Genomic DNA, 16,095 nt, shown 5'->3' on the forward strand with positions numbered 1-16,095 from the left:
GTCCTTGGTAGAGAGGTGTTTAAAAGTTGTGGTTTATCAGTCAATGGGAGCTCAAGAGTACGTCCCTTTGCGTTTTCATCTTGACCTCATCACGTTCGTTAGCAAGGATAAGGGTGGTACCTGCCTAACAGGGTGTTGAAAGGATTGGCTATGCTGGTTCATATGACATGACCATCACATAATAAGAGCTTATTAAAGGCCAACTTGTATTAGGGTTATTATTATCCCTGCTCTGTGCCTTCTGCAAAGAAAAGATTGTAAGTAGCAAAAATCAAAATAGAGGGCTGTCCAATTATCTGGTTAATTCTGACAAGTACTAACAGCTGTGTAATAAATGCCAGTGGGTGCTGTGTGATGAAGTGTCATAGGGGTTGTGTAGACACTGGGCACATTCTGCTCAGTGGTTGGAGAATTTCTTAGATTACCTGTGTAATTCAGGTAAATCTCCAAAAGCAATCTGCCTTAGAACGGTTAGGTGAGAAGGTAAGTAGATAGCTTCTTAATAATTCCCAGGACAATTCAGACTTAATAGATTTTTACCATAATTAATTTGTTTGTGGGTCGGCAGGAGTGGGTAAATTCTCTGCATATCTTTGCTGGAGACAATGACAAAGCACAGATTCTTCCAAAGTGGCATATACTTCAGATCAAATTAGAAGTATCCCATCTTTCCCCCTTCTTTTGTTTAAAGGATGTTGATTATTATACTTGTTTGCCTAGGCCAAAAGAAAAAAAAAAAACTAACCATTGTTGAATAAACTCTATTCTCTCCTTTTAAGAAAAGCCCCTGCTATCAGAATGCAAAATGAGTGATTTTTTTTCCTATTAAAAACTGATTCTTCACTGTAGAAAAAGTCCTCCTGTGACTAGTGTAAATTATTGTGGAAATAAAGGCTTATTGCAGATCATACCAGACCAGCCAAAGAGCCTGGCAGCTGAAAAATCAGTAGATCCTTCCAATGAGAATCAGTCTGAAATTATGTCCGTTTTTGTGACATGTGTTTTTATATGTTCCTTCTATTATAGAATAGTAGATTCTGTTATTTTCAGAGCTGTAAGGGGCCTTACAGGTGCTGCACACAGATGTTCAGTAAATATTTACTGAATAAATGCATGAATGTATTTTAATATCTCTCTCATTGTTAAAATTCTTTCTGTATTTCATATACTACAGAAAGTCATTTAACTTGTGCTTGAACATTCCAATGGACTAAAAGCTTACAAAATTCTGAGGCAGGTTTTTCCATTGGTGGATCACTCTAATTATTAGATCATTCTCTTTCTTTTGAGCCTGATTTTATTGCCGTGTAATTTTCACCTTTAGGTTTTAGTTTGGTTTTATGGGGGAACATTAAAATAAATCTACTTCCCCTTTCACATGAAAGTTCATCACATATTTCAAGACAGCTATCATGTCCCCATAATTCTTTTCTTCTCCAAGCTAAACTACCATTTTCCAGATGATGGCATTTCCAATTCCCTAACCATCCTTATTCTTCTTTTCCTGTTTTGTTTTGTTTTTTTGTAGAGGGGGGAGGTTTGTTTTGGTCAATGTTTCTGATATGTTTATTTTGTCATTTACTGTGTAATGAGTACATTTTGAATAAGCAACTGTAATAACTATTTTATATACATTATTTCTTTTAATCCTTACACCAACCATATGAAATTAAGTTTTTCCCAGTGAAAACACAGTGTCAAGGCCACCCAGCTAAGAGGCATCATTTGGATGGCATCCTGGCTCTAGGATGCCATCTCCTAAGTCATACTGGCTGTAAATAACCACAAAACCATCTGTGAGTAATTTATCCTTTCTGTGCCTCAATTTTCCCATCAGTGAAATGGGGATTATAATAATTCTTACATCCTAAGGCTGTCATGAAGATTAAATGAATTAACATTTGTAATGCATTTAGAAAAGCATCTGGCCAAGAAAAAACATTATAAGCATTTGTGAAGCAAGCAGAGCTAGTTTATGCTTTCACTCTATATTGTCCTCCCTTTCTATAATGTTTCTTTTAAAATGAACATGCTATGCTGGATAAAGGGCCCCCAAATATGTCCACATCCTAACTTCTGGAACCTGTGGGTATTACATTATATGGCAAAAGGGCCCTTGCTGATATGATTAAGTTAGGGATCTTAAGACGGGGCTATTACTCTGGATTATCAGGGTGGGCCCTATGTAATTGCCATAGTAATTATAAGAGGGATGCAGAAGTCAGTCAGGGACATGTGACCACAGAAGCAGAGACTGGAGTGACCCACTTTGAAGATGGAGGAAGGAGCCACAAGCCAAGGAATATAGGCAATCTTTAAAATTTGAATAAAGTAAGGAAATGGATTCTCCCCTAGAGCCTCCAGAAGGAACCAGCGCTGCTGACACTTTGACTTTAGCCCAGAGAAACTGATTTCAGGTGTTTGTCCTGTAACTTTAAGAGAAGAAAATTGTGGGGTTTTTTTTTAAGCCACCAAAGTTTTGGTAATTGTTTTACAGTATCCATATGAAACCAGTACAGTGGGTATCCAAACCTGTCTGAAACCTGACATTGGAAAGAACTCAAGTATAAAGAACTGAGTTACTTCTGTGATGAGTATCATAGGCAATGTGTCCTGGTCAACATCTAGGGAAACACAATTTATATCAAGAAGGTTCCCCGTTGCATGTGATATACCTACGAGCCTAGAGACAGAGGTTTAATTAAGAAAAAGCCAACTAACATTAGATCTGCCCTACTTTCCCCCCTTTTCTTGGGTATCACCAAAGCTCATGACAGTGTGGGGGAAATTTTTCTCTTTTCATACCTTTGTCTTCATCCTCTGTTAAGTGGTCTCCCTTTCCCAATACTGTTAGGGCCTCCTTTGGATCTTGGAGAATGAGATGCTCCAATGTCTCTTCCTAACTGACATCTTTCCTTTAGCCCCTCAAACGCCTGTGGCCATTCTTTGCACACTTTAGTCTGAGGGAAACTCTGGTATTTCTTAAAGCTGTTACATTTCTTGGATGCTGCTACTGTGAAGCTTCAATTGTTTCTAGGAAGCAGAAGAAATATCTTTCACCCAGATCTTCCTGTGGCACTGATTTGCATGCCTTGGGAGCCTACCTCTTTTTATCTTTCAGAAGTTTGGGTGGGAATGTATAGAAACCCTCCATCTCCTTTGGAACTCTCTTTCATTTCTCTATCACGCAGGGTATTGTCAAATGTCAAAAGAAGAATCTCTGCTTTGAGAAAAACATACCTCTTATCTTCTCCTTCTGCAAATTATCACAATCTTACATACACCTCTTAATTCATCCCAAGTTCTCACCTTTGTTGTTTGTTTTGTTTTTGTTTTAGAGGCCAGAAAAACACTGATTGGACACATTAAGACTTTCGTCAACTGAAATCTCCATGTCTATTTTATATGAATTTATGATGAACCTATATATTTCCCACTTGACATCTATTTAAATTTGGAATTCAAATGAAATATTGTATTTTCCACCTTAGTGAGTTAGACTCATTATTCTAGAGTATTACACTATTAATAATAATAGTAATTTATTGAGTATCTATTATGTATAAGTACTGTTAGGATTCAAATTATTAAATTGTTATTAATAATGATTAAATCATACTATAAAAATTATTATTAAATAATAATCATTAAAATAATAAGAACTTAATTTTAATTATTGATTTTGTCTTTTAGTGAATGTTATTTCTCCCAACTTATTTTTTCTTATATTTGAGTAGCTTCCATTCTGTGAATTTCTCTAAGTGTTGTTAATGTATTAAAAGCAACAGGTGAATGAAGGTTCTATGTCCACCACTACAAATATTACTCAAGATCAGTTTCCCAACATCTGTCCATTTATCTCCAAGGGCCCTAAAATATAGAGGTTCAAGGCCTGAGAACTATTTTCAATATACCGATAAATGAAAATTTGGGGAAAAAGTAGATTCATGCTGAATTATTAATCAGCTCTTTGAGAATGATAGTTTTAACAACTGTGATCCTAACTAATAATTGAGCTCACATAAATTTATTTTATTGTTGAACACATTGCAAGAAACTTTGTGAAATGCTTTGCTGAAATTAAGAATTGCTGATGTTAAACTATATAATCTTCCTGACAAGCACTTTATGAAGATTTGTCACTAATTTCATTCTATAGAATGGCATACTAGTTAAGTAGGGTTGTTACAGCAAATTACCAAAAACTTGGTCACTTAAAAACACAGAAATTTATTTTCTCACAGTACTGGGGCCCAGAAGTGCAAAATCAAGGTGTCAGCAGGAGTGATGCTTTTTGGGAGGCTGAGAGTCAGAGTTCCATGCTTCTCTCTTGGAACAATTCCAGTCTCTGCCTCCATCATCACACCGTGTTCTTCCATGTCTGCCTGTGTTCTCTATGTCTCTTCTCCACTTCCTTTCAGGACACCAGACATATAGACTAAGGACTCACCCTCCTCCAGTATGACCTCATCTTAACTTGTAACTTAATTACATCTGCAAAGACCCTATTTCCAAATAAGGTCATATTTACAGGTTCAACAGATTTTAGAGGAGGACACAATTCATCTCACAACAAACAGGGAAAAGAAGAAATCACAAAAGTAACCAGGGTACACATGTAGAACATGAACCCTGGATTTTGTTTTCATACAATATTCTTTTGACTTCATACAATACTATCTCTTAGTGAATTACACTTTATTTTTCATGACTTCCTAGACTAGCTGTTCGATATTCTGTTTAGAATTTCATGGGGGCTAAAAATCAAGCCCACTACTTCTTGGTATCCAAATAGATCATTTCCCATTTTTAATGAGTTATTCTTATCATTAATTTGGGTTCCTCAAATACTTTTCTTGTTCCAAGCTTACATAATTGTTTTAGGCCTGGATAATTTAGTTCTCTTGGATTGGTTTGCTTATCCCTTATTACCTTTCCTCTTATATTGGGCTTCAATTTCATTTTAATGATTGTTCTATATACGTAAGTTTAAAGCATAGTTCAGAGTTGAGTAGCTCTGCTTTTCTATGTGTATCTCCATTGTTTCTGGGCTGTAATTTGTCACAGAAATTGTTGATGTCTTCCTAGATCCACCTTCTCTTTACAGTTCTTCTGCTGTCTTCCAGAAAAGGGTTGGTAGTTCAAAGTGAAACACAGACTGTCAAAAGCACAACTATATTTAGTCAGTTAACCACCCAACCAATCAATAATTTTTGAATTCCTATTATGTGCCAGGGATTATATGAGATGGGGGTTCCAACAGCATAAAAAATGACACATAAGAAATCTTGCCTTTGAGGAGCTTGCATTCTAGTATGGGAGGCACAACAGAGTAAATTGGCAATTGCAATAATGTCTGGTAACTGCTATGAAAACAGCTGAACAAAGAGGTCCCTGTATACAAGAGGAACACTTTACATAGCTTTGAAACCATTGCTGGTACCACATTTTGTAATTAGTTATATTTTCTCCAATGTCGTTCCCTTATTGTTCCAGATTATTATCTACTTTTGATCACATATGTTTTTAAACATATATCCTGCTGTGCTGAAGACCAGAACTATCACATTGAGCATCCAATGTTTGTTTTGCCTTAATGTGCAACATATTAATCAAACAAAAACAGTATTATTAGATTGAACAACATTAACCTCTTTTTTATCTTTATTTTTTTGCAGATTCATATCAATGATATAGTTTTCTAGAGAAAAATCAGAAAAGCAAAGGTTGGTATGAATATCTTATAAATTCTTAAGCCAGAGTTTATCTAAGAGGGGTTATTTAAAGATATAAATTAGAACATCAATTCTAAATTCCCTGGGGTGCATCTGTTTAATCTAGCCACTTCACATTATTACAATGTTTAATTTGGTGAGAGATTTTACAGAGACTAGAGAGAAAAAGATGTTTTTCCAGATACATTGAACACTAATATGAATGGCCATTAGCTACACATTCAGTTCTTCTAGCAGCTTCCTTGTTTTACTTTCATGGCTTTTTAAGAGGTGACTTCTAGGACAGCACTGCTCTTCAGTCTGTAATAGCTCAAGTCAGAAACAGAGTGGGGAAATGCAGCATCTATTGTGGTCTGTTTTACTATGTGACAGTTGTTCTTATTTTGTGTTTGTTTCTCCTTTAATGAGGACACAACTTTCATCCAGGGAGATGTATGGGTCACTTGTTAGTGCACTTAAATGCACTAAGGCACTCCAGCAGCTGGAAACTGTGACTTGTAGTTGAATTATTTTTGCACAGCGAATGGTTTTCCTTTTGACATATTTTAATATACTTGCACACTGAGAGCAAGAGTGGGTGAACAGAAAACAGACTGTTTTATTAACCCAGCAGTCACCTTTGAGGTTTGTACATGTCCACTTTTTTTCTTGCCTTTGTACATAATCCCAAGAGACTGGCACCTGGCTTTGCTCAGAATAACAAAGTCAGGCACAAATCTCCAAACACAATTGTTAGCTGAATGCCAACTGTTTCTTCTCATCTTTTTTTTTTTTAAACTTGAAACATTAAGAACTGTATCTTTATGGGTGAATCATAGCCATTAAAGAATGAGTTTGTTTTCCTATTTCAGATGCTTCCTCTATCATTTACTAGATTTATTTTACAACATGTAATCTCAAGTGATAAAAGAAAATAATTCTTTGCAAGTTTTTTGCAGAGGTCCTTTTTTTTTTTTTTTTTTAAATCCATCAATAGTGAAAAGAAAAGAAGAAAAATATGTTACAAGCTTTAACTGGACTCCAATTTCACCTGAAAGGACAATTAGAAAAGGAGAGGAGGCTTCAACTTAGCCAGGAAGCCAGGGCCCAGCACACACAGTTTCATATGAATATTCATACAAACCAATGTTTCAGAGACTTTTCCCAGTAAGACCAGAAATTTCTTCAAGTCAATTACCATCTTTTTCCAAGGTATATGTCTGTGTGTGTGTGTGTGTGGATATATATATATCTCCATAATTTCTAAGTAAATATAGTAGGTAATCATCTACTATTTAATTCTTACATTTTAATTATACTCAAAAGTTGAAGAGAAAATAAGGATAAAAATCCAGAGTGTCCTCTCAATTCCCAACACGTGATTCATTAAATAGCATGTAAATATTAGAGCAACAAAGCATCCTATTATCATTATAGTCGACACCATCATTAAGATACAAATACAACTTGATATGTCGGAGCATTTTGTACTCCCCGAGAAGTTTTATATCATCTCATTTGACTATCTGAACCAATCAGTGAGGTGTGCCATAGGAGTAGGAAGATTATTAAGAATGATAAGCTTTCTAAAGACATTCCAAGTCTTTAATACACAAGTAAGGGCTGTAGTGTATAGAAAGGCTGACGTTTTTGAGTTAGAATTCTGGGTCTCTATTGCTGACTCTGATTTGGGGCCTTTTAAAGCTTTGCTTTGTTGAGTTGTTCAATGTGAGAGAGAATAATTATGTCAAAAAGTAGTTAGATTGGAGATTGCTTTTTGCAAAGGGTCTATCTGAGTGTACAAAGGTAGCAAATGTATTTTAGATGGGATTTTTGCACTGGAGTAGGAGGTTAGAGTATCTAACTTTGAAGACCAATACAGTGAGTATATGACCCTAAGGCTAGTGGTTTATTTAAGGGAACACGTGAGTAAATGATAGAGAAAAGATAGGAATAAATTTCTTCTCACTCCCAGTAAACTTCTGGAGTTCAGTTTAATTTACTATTTCTAGCAGCTACTTCTGACCAAGTTCCTGAGCTATAATTATAGGGTACAGATATGATAAAGAGAGACCTTGCTATGTAGGTTTTATAATGTAGAAGGGTAAATAAATAAATACAATGAAAGAAAGACTCTGAACCATAGGTGTGTTGCCGAGTAATTGTACATGGGTTTGATGAAGTCATGGAAGCCTTTATTATTCTGGAGGCATTTGAGTTGAGCCTAAAATTACTGCTACACCAATTCTCCAGGACTAGCTATATCAGTCATATTTAGTCATGTCTGAGTTCTATAATCTTTGTCTTTTCAGGGTCATCATCATCATTATCCTCATATCCTTATTATCAGAAATATAAATTTTTAGCCCTTGTTAAGAAGTGCCATGGAAAGCCATCACACTAATACATTGCAACATTATTTTTAATTTTTCAATAATCTAGTAGAGTAACTGTAAGCCCCATTTTCCAGATAATAAACTGAGATTCAGAGATTTTAAGAAATTAGCTCAAAATTGCACAATTAGCAAAAATGTTATTGTTCTATGCCATTACAATGTTAGCAGTTATCATTTATCCATCTGGTTGGGGTTTACCACTTTCTCATTAGCTTTGTTAGTGAGGACTCGGTTGATTTCCAGTAAGAACAACCCACTTGGAAGTAGATTAAGTCACAAAGAGAATTTCTTGACTCCTATTACTAGGAAGGATAGCTGATATCAGGGGTGACTGGAACCAGGACTTCGAATACCATTAGGAAGTGTCTATTTCTTTGCATATTGTCTTTGTTTTTAGACCAGCAACTCCTTGCAGCACACTGCGTGGGCTTCATTCCCTCAAGGCTCACATCCTTACAACCTGTCACCCAGGAAAACAGGAGCTTATGTTATTCAGCTCCAGTATGAAAAATTCCAGATTTCCTAGGATCACATTTCCAGCCCTTAGCCTGGTCATTAAGGTGATAGTGGTGCTATGATAGTGTTTATTGGTCAGGTATTCACTTTTGTGGCTGTAGGGAGAGATAGAAGAAATAGTATGTAATTAGAATGGCAGAGGGGATGCTTTACAAACATGGTTCCAGAAATTAGTATAGCCAGGCAGCCATCCCAGTTTGTGGCTCATTAACACAGGCCATCATGGTACCTGTTCTTGTTGCCTTAGTTAATTCTCTACCAGTTAACACTCTGATTGATTATATTTGTTAAATCACATCTGCAGGGTAGAGGGGCTTTGTCTAATTTTGCCCATTAAGCTAAAGTCATAAATGGAAAATAGAGCAAAATCCCTCTTGTTCATGTTTCTTCTTCCCTCTAATGGGGTCTTTGTCCTTTTGGAAACTCTCTACTCCATACACAAAGATGGTTTTTTCCCAGAACAGGGAATTAGGACTTTCATATCTATTGTCTTGTCTCCCTTTGACCTCTTTCTATAAATATTTTTTGGTGGAAACATATTACTTCTTCTTGGTCTGCCAAGAACTTCCCACATCTTCATTTCTCCAGGGTTGTCATTTGTCTTTACTTTTCTCTGGAGTCATAGGGCAGGAGGTCTGCAGGGAAAGGAGTTGGAATACAGAAAAGGAGAAATCCAGAAGAGGTATATATCAAGGATGTTAACTCAGATACTGAGGTAAAACTTAGAGAACAAGAGAGAAGAGTAAAAGACCAAAAATCGAATCACAGAATCAGTTGCTCAATCTTCCATGCTTAGACCCCACTTTCTAGTTGTACTTTGAGTATTTGAAATTTGTTAAATAACCTGTAGGATTTGGTCATTTTCTCCAGACACAAATTTCATTTACATTTACGCTGAACAAACTTTTGAAGCTGTCTATTTCAAAAACCTTTTAAAACCTTTGCTTTTTTCAAAAAGAAAACCCAAGCTTAAAAAAGAAATTATGTCAAGTGGCCTGTATATTATACCTAACATACTTTAAAAGCCCCTTTGTCTCTAGTGTTGATAAAAGGAATAGAAATTATAGAAGCTGTAGAGCTGAAAAACATAAAGTGAGAACTATTATACACTGTCTATAAAAAGGTGTTTTAATCAGAGTGAGGACATTTTTTCCAAGAAGTTCCCTTTTGTTATAAATATGAGAATGCATGGTTGGCCCTGAGCAAATGTTACTACTATCTGATAATGAATAATGGATGAACTGAAATGGTAGCTGTGGTTTAAGGTAAGTTCATCCAAATTATGACCAACTTCATAATCAAGAAGACTAAAGGCATCTAATCCCCATTGTGTTGTCTGAATACTTATTATACACTTGAGACTAGTAGTGTCTAACACCCTGTGAAATGTCTTTATAGCTCAAAAGCTTACTAATGGAGGCAAATGGCTCACTGAAGCCAAAGGGGACAAGAGTGGGAGTCACCTATTCCCTTAGAGACCTCGAGTATAAGACAGTCTGGCACTGTGATTCTTATTAATCAATAACCTGCTTTTCAGGGCCTGTCTTGATTTTAAGTAATGAAGCAGAGAGAATTACATAACCTTTTGGGTAATATATTGTGGCATCCATGGTAGTTATATTATTAATGTTCTTCTTCACTATGATTGGTCTATAATTTTAGCCTAATTTCCTTTTACTTATCTTGAAACATGGAAAATTGGTCACCTTTCACTTTATAATCTCCCTCCATAAATGTGAAGACTGTTGTCCATTTTCAACTTTTCCTTGTATGTCTTTTTTTTGAGGCTTTGAATAAATTACGATGACTTCAAATCATTATGACTTCAAATTTCAAGAAATCTTCAAATTTCTCATAGCTACTTGAAAATGCATCATAGGGATTAACCAAAAAAAAAATTCATTAGAGTTTTAAAATAGTATATACTCAACCTGTAACTTTGTTTTGCTAATTTTTAGTGTCAACACAGCTATCATCATTTTAAATTATGTTTTAAATGTGTAAGCCCAGATATATAGATGCTAATTATTTCTAGTAGCTTCTACTAGATAAATCATGGTGTCTAGATGTGGTAACTAACCCTGTGGGTGAAATCTCAAACACGAATAATTGAGAAAAGTAGGAATAGTATACATTTCCATTCCAAATTCCATTCCAGATATCACTTAATGCTTGTTAATAACTTACAATATATTCATTATTGTTCCCCACCCCCAACCCCAAGGTTTTTTCTGGAGTCAATGCTATTTTAAAAGTAAAAATTCCTTTGCTGGTTCTTGTGAACAAAACCAAGAGGAGGACTCTCTTTCTCCAACCAATTATTTAGTCAATCAGGTCTGCTATTGAGGCAAATAGTTTAAATACTTTTAAAACTTTGATCCTTGAATTGTGAAAACTACAAATATGTTAAACTTATTTAAAATGGTTACTTTCTGATTCTACCTTCATCTTCTTTTCTTCCATTACAGTTGGAACATATTGCAATTGCCTTCTTTCTTCACTGTTATTAACTTTTCCCCTTTTATCAGAAAAAGGATCTTGCTTTCTTTGATTCTCTTATTGATATTTTAAAAGAACCTTTTTCCCTCTCTTGCTGTCTCTCTCAGGCAAGTCCCATCTCAATTGTACTTTGTCATTCATTGTCAGTCTTTGTGTCCCTCCTCTTATCCCAGCCTAGTTTTTTCCTTTTTCATTTTTGGGGGGGAAGGGTGGAAGTAGGGGGCACTGGTGTTGGGAGTCTCATATCAATTTCAGGCCTTAAGCAAAAAGCATTCATTTCAAATGGAAATTGCAGTTTATATTAAAAAGGCAAGGTTTCTTTGTTTCAATAAAATGGAGCCTTATGTAACACATATTCATCCAAAGAAATTTTAGAATAGAACTTCTAAATAACTAATAACTGGAAATTTCTGATCTTGGGCTTTAGTTGCTGAAGATAAGGAAAGACATGTGCTTCAGTACCCCCATCTGGCTTTTACACATGCATTTCAGACTCAGTATGCTCTTGCTCTTTCTTTTATCTATGCCCATCTGCTTGTATAGTGTGTTCCCACCCTAACATATTTTCAGACCCTTGCCATAGGGCAGAAGTGCCAAGCAATTATTTGTTGAGATAGATAGCCCACATAATACTGTAAGTGACATCTGTTCTGTAGGAAATCCCTCCCTTGTGGCAGCAATGTCATATTGGGAGCTCATAGGAATATCGGAATTGACATACAGGAACAATTGACTGTTTCATCTTATCCTGATTTCTCACTCAGAAAGCATCCAATACCAGATGCTTTAGAGGGCCATGTAACCCCCTGACTCTTTCTCTCGTTCTCTCTACACCTATGGTAATTGGCAATACTACACTATGGGGAAAATTTCTTCCTGACCCCAGCTGGTAACAAAATTATGCCCTAAAGCATGAAGACTGGCATATTTTAAAGTTTATTGTAGCTAAGATGGTAAAAAATGAGATGTTTTTCATATTAATGTGCTTACTAGATTGACCTAAATAATAGCTTGAATAATAATTCCATAAATTAGTCTTAATAACATTATTTGGCAAAATTACAATGACAGATGAACATTTTAATTTTTTTTTGTGTTGATCCCCATGTTTGGTAATTGGTTCTTCTTCTTTACGCCATTTCAAAAGATGATTTGAAAAAGTCTGCAGTCCAAAATGGTTCAATACTTGAATCTTTGTATAAAGGTATAACTAGTAAAATTTTTATTAATTGGTTTTGAGTAAACTCTAAAGTTACTGATTTTTAGCCATTTGATGTTCAGAAGGCAGGCAGAACTTGAAGCCAAAATCATTATTGTCAAATTAAAAATACATTGTAAGGTAGGTTCTGAATAAATTCACACAATTCAATTTCCCAAGCCATCTACATTGATGCTGTTACTTTCTTCAGTGACTCTCAGAACACCACGACCAACTTCAGATTCAAAAATTAGAAGGTATAATTATGAAAGGCTTTCAAAATTAGAGTTGAAATGAAAGTACTCAATTACATAATTGAATCAACCTATTTATTTAAGTTCATGTTTAAGTAGGATTTAAATATTTAGTAATAATAAGCTGTATCTGTTAATGTGTTGTGGCAATGCTTACAACTATGAAAATTAGTGACCTAAAACAACTATTTTACCTCGTTACGATTCTCTGGGTCAACAATATGGGCAGTTTATTTTAGTGGTTCCTTTGCTGCTCATTCTGCATATTATCTGGTGACTATCCTCACTCAAAAGTTTGGTTGTTGGTGTTGGTTATCTACTGGACCATTTGTCTCTAGTAGGATAACTCAGCTTCTTCATTCGTAGCAGGGTTTTAAAAGCAGGAAGAAACGGGAACAATCTTAATGTGAAAATTATTTTAAACTTCTGTTCTGCATGATATCTCATTGGTCAAGCCAATATGATTAAGCCCAGAGTCAATGTGGGGAAAAACTATGCAATGGAGTCCATAGAAAGAAGTGTGATGTTTTTGAGCGCTCTAACTATAATAATCTATCACGTATTGCTATCCAGGATTATCAATTGTCAAAATCTTACCTTCCTGATTACTAAATACAGTATAGCCATTACTAGAATATTGTGCAGGGAAATATGCAAGGGAACTGCGTAAATGATGTAAAGATCAGTGAAACTAATTCCTTACTTCATCTATCCTCTTTCTATACATTTTAGATATAAGTCATTTGTCAGATATGCAATTTGCAAATATTTTCTCTGAGGCCATAGTTTTTCTTTTTACCTTTTTAATGAGATCTTTCACAGAGCAAAAAAAAAAAAAAAAAAAAAAAAACTTTAATAAAATCCAGTTTATCAATTATTTCTTTTATGGGTTGTGTTTTGGTATTATCTGTAAGAACCCTTTTTATACATTGCTAGAATCAGTATGGTGAAGATTTTTGCATTTAAGTCCATGAAAGATATTTATCTGTAGTTTCCTTCCTTTCCTTCTCTCCTCCTTCCCTTCCTCTCTCCCTCTCTTCCTTTCTGTCTCTCTTTCTTTCTTGTTTTTGTCTGACTTGAGTATTAGGATAATACTGACCTCATAAAAAAAGTTGGAAAATGTTGATTTCTGTTATTACCCGGAAGAGATTATGTAGAGTTGGTGCCAATTCTTATTTAATGTTTGGCAGATTCCTCAGTTGAAGCCACCTGGGCTTAGAGATAATTTTTTGTAAGTTTTTAATTTACAGATTTGATTTCTTTAACAGTTATAGGGTATATAATTGAAATCTTCAATTAAAACTGAGTATTTCTCTACTTTTCCTTTCAGTTCTATTGGTTCCTGTTTCATGTATTATGATGCTCTGTTGCTTGGTCCATACACATGTAGGATCATTATGTCTTCTTGGTATATTGACCTTTTCATTATTATGTAATATCCTTCTTTGTTGGTAAGAGTGTTTTTGCTCGGAAGTCTACTCTACATGACATTAATAGAGCTATTCTTGCTTTTTTAAAAAATTAAAATTTGCGTAGTATATCTTTTTTCTATCCTTTCCATCTGCCTATATCATTATGTTTGAAGGAAGTTTCCTGTAGTCATCATATAATTTAATCATTTTTATTCAGCCTACTAATTTCTGTCATTTAATTAACATATTTAGAACAATTATAATTAATGCAATTATTGATATATTAGGGGTTAAGTCTTCTATTTTATGATTTGTTTTCTATTTGTTTCCTCTGTTTATCATTTTCTGTTTCCTTTTCTTTTCTGTGGATTACTAGAATGTTTTTAAGTTTCATTCTCTTTATTTATGATTTTTTTGAGCATATGTTATTTTATAGTTTTTTTAGTGGTGGCTCTAGTTATTAAAATATACGTATGTCTACCATCACAATCTACATACATCACAGTCTACTAGTATTAACATTTTACAACTTTGAGTAAAGTATAGAAAACTGACTTCCATTTAGATCTGTTTACTGCCCACTTTTAAAATAAAATTTTCTTAATTAGTTTTTCTACATACTTAGAGCACACACCAAATGGTATTTTAACTTTCATTTAAACCATCAAATGTGATTTTTAAAATTCATGAAGAAAGAACTCATAAAACTCAACAATGAAAAACAAAGACCCAATTTAAAACTGGGCAAAAATTCTGAACAGGGACCTCACCAAAGAAGATATACGAATGTCAGTTAATCATATGAAAAGATGCTCAATAGCATATATAATTAGGAAATTTCAGATTAAAACAACGAGATACCGCTACATACCTATTAGAATGGCCAAAATCTAAAACACTGACAGTACCAAATAGTGATGAGGATGTGGAGCAACAGGAATTCTTACTAATTTCTGGTGGGAATGCAAGATGGTTCAGCTCTTTTGGAAGACAGTTAGGTGCTTTTTTTAAATTAAATATCCTCTCAGATTTTCTACAGTTATATCATCTGAACAAAGTTTTATTTCTTCCTTTCGAATCTGTATATTTTAATTTTCTTTTCTTGTCTTATTGTATTTGCTAGGGGTTCTATGAGGATGCTGTAAAGCACTTGTAAAAGGGGACATCCTTTGTTTGTTCTTCATCTTAGTGAGAAAGGTTCAAGTTTCTCACCATTAAGTATGGTGTTAGCTGTAGGTTCTTTGTACATGTTCTTCATCAAGTTGAGGAAATTTCTCTTTATTCCTAGTTTGCTGAAAGTTGTTTTTTTTTTTTTTTTGTAATGAATGGGTTTTGCATTTCATCAAGTGCTTTTTTGCATCCATTAATATGATGATGTGATTTTTCTTCTTTAGCTTAAAGTGATGAATTATATTAACTAATATTCAGATGTTGAACCAGCCTTGAATAACTGGGTTAAATCCCACTTTGTCATGGTATATAATTATTTTTATGCATTGTTGGATTCAATTTGCTAATACTTTGTTGAATAAGTTTTCATCTATGTTCATAAGGGATATTTGTATGTAGTTTTCTTTTCTTGTATTGTCTTTGGGTAATGGTGGCCTAATATAATGAGTTAGGAAATAGTCTTTCTGTTTCTGTATTCTGGGAGAGATTGTAGAGAATTGGTATAATTTCTTCCTTAAATATTTGGTAGAATTCACTAACGAGCCCATCTGGGCCTAGTGCTTTCTGTTTTGGAAGGTTATTCATTATTGATTCAATTTATTTAATAGATGTAGGTCTATTTAGATCATGTGAGTTTTGGAAAATAATGTCTTTCAAGAAGTTGGTCAATTTAATCTAGGTTATCAAATTTGTGAGCACCTAGTTGGTTATAATATTCCTTTATTAACTTTTTAACATCCATCAGAACTTTATGATGTCCCTATTTCATTTCTGATATTGGTAACCTGTATCTTTCTTTTTTTTTTTTTTTTTTTTTTGAGTTATAGTCATTTTACAATGTTGCATCAAATTCCAGTGTAGAGAACAATTTTTCAGTTATACATGAACATACATATATTCATGGCCACATTTTTTTTCGCTGTGAGCTACCACAAG

At 34.4% G+C, this 16,095-nt stretch overlaps 1 protein-coding gene across 1 annotated transcript in view; it reads left to right on the forward strand.

Moving 5' to 3' along the window:
* TFEC (transcription factor EC) overlaps positions 1-16,095 on the forward strand; it is a 338,168-nt gene that overhangs the window by 199,600 nt on the left and 122,473 nt on the right. The window contains exon 3 of the mRNA XM_074367178.1: positions 5,679-5,726. The gene's annotated coding sequence lies outside the window, so the exon portion shown is untranslated. The remainder of the gene's footprint in view (positions 1-5,678; positions 5,727-16,095) is intronic.

Source organism: Camelus bactrianus, chromosome 7, assembly GCF_048773025.1.
Source record: "Camelus bactrianus isolate YW-2024 breed Bactrian camel chromosome 7, ASM4877302v1, whole genome shotgun sequence".
Taxonomy (NCBI): domain Eukaryota; kingdom Metazoa; phylum Chordata; class Mammalia; order Artiodactyla; family Camelidae; genus Camelus; species Camelus bactrianus.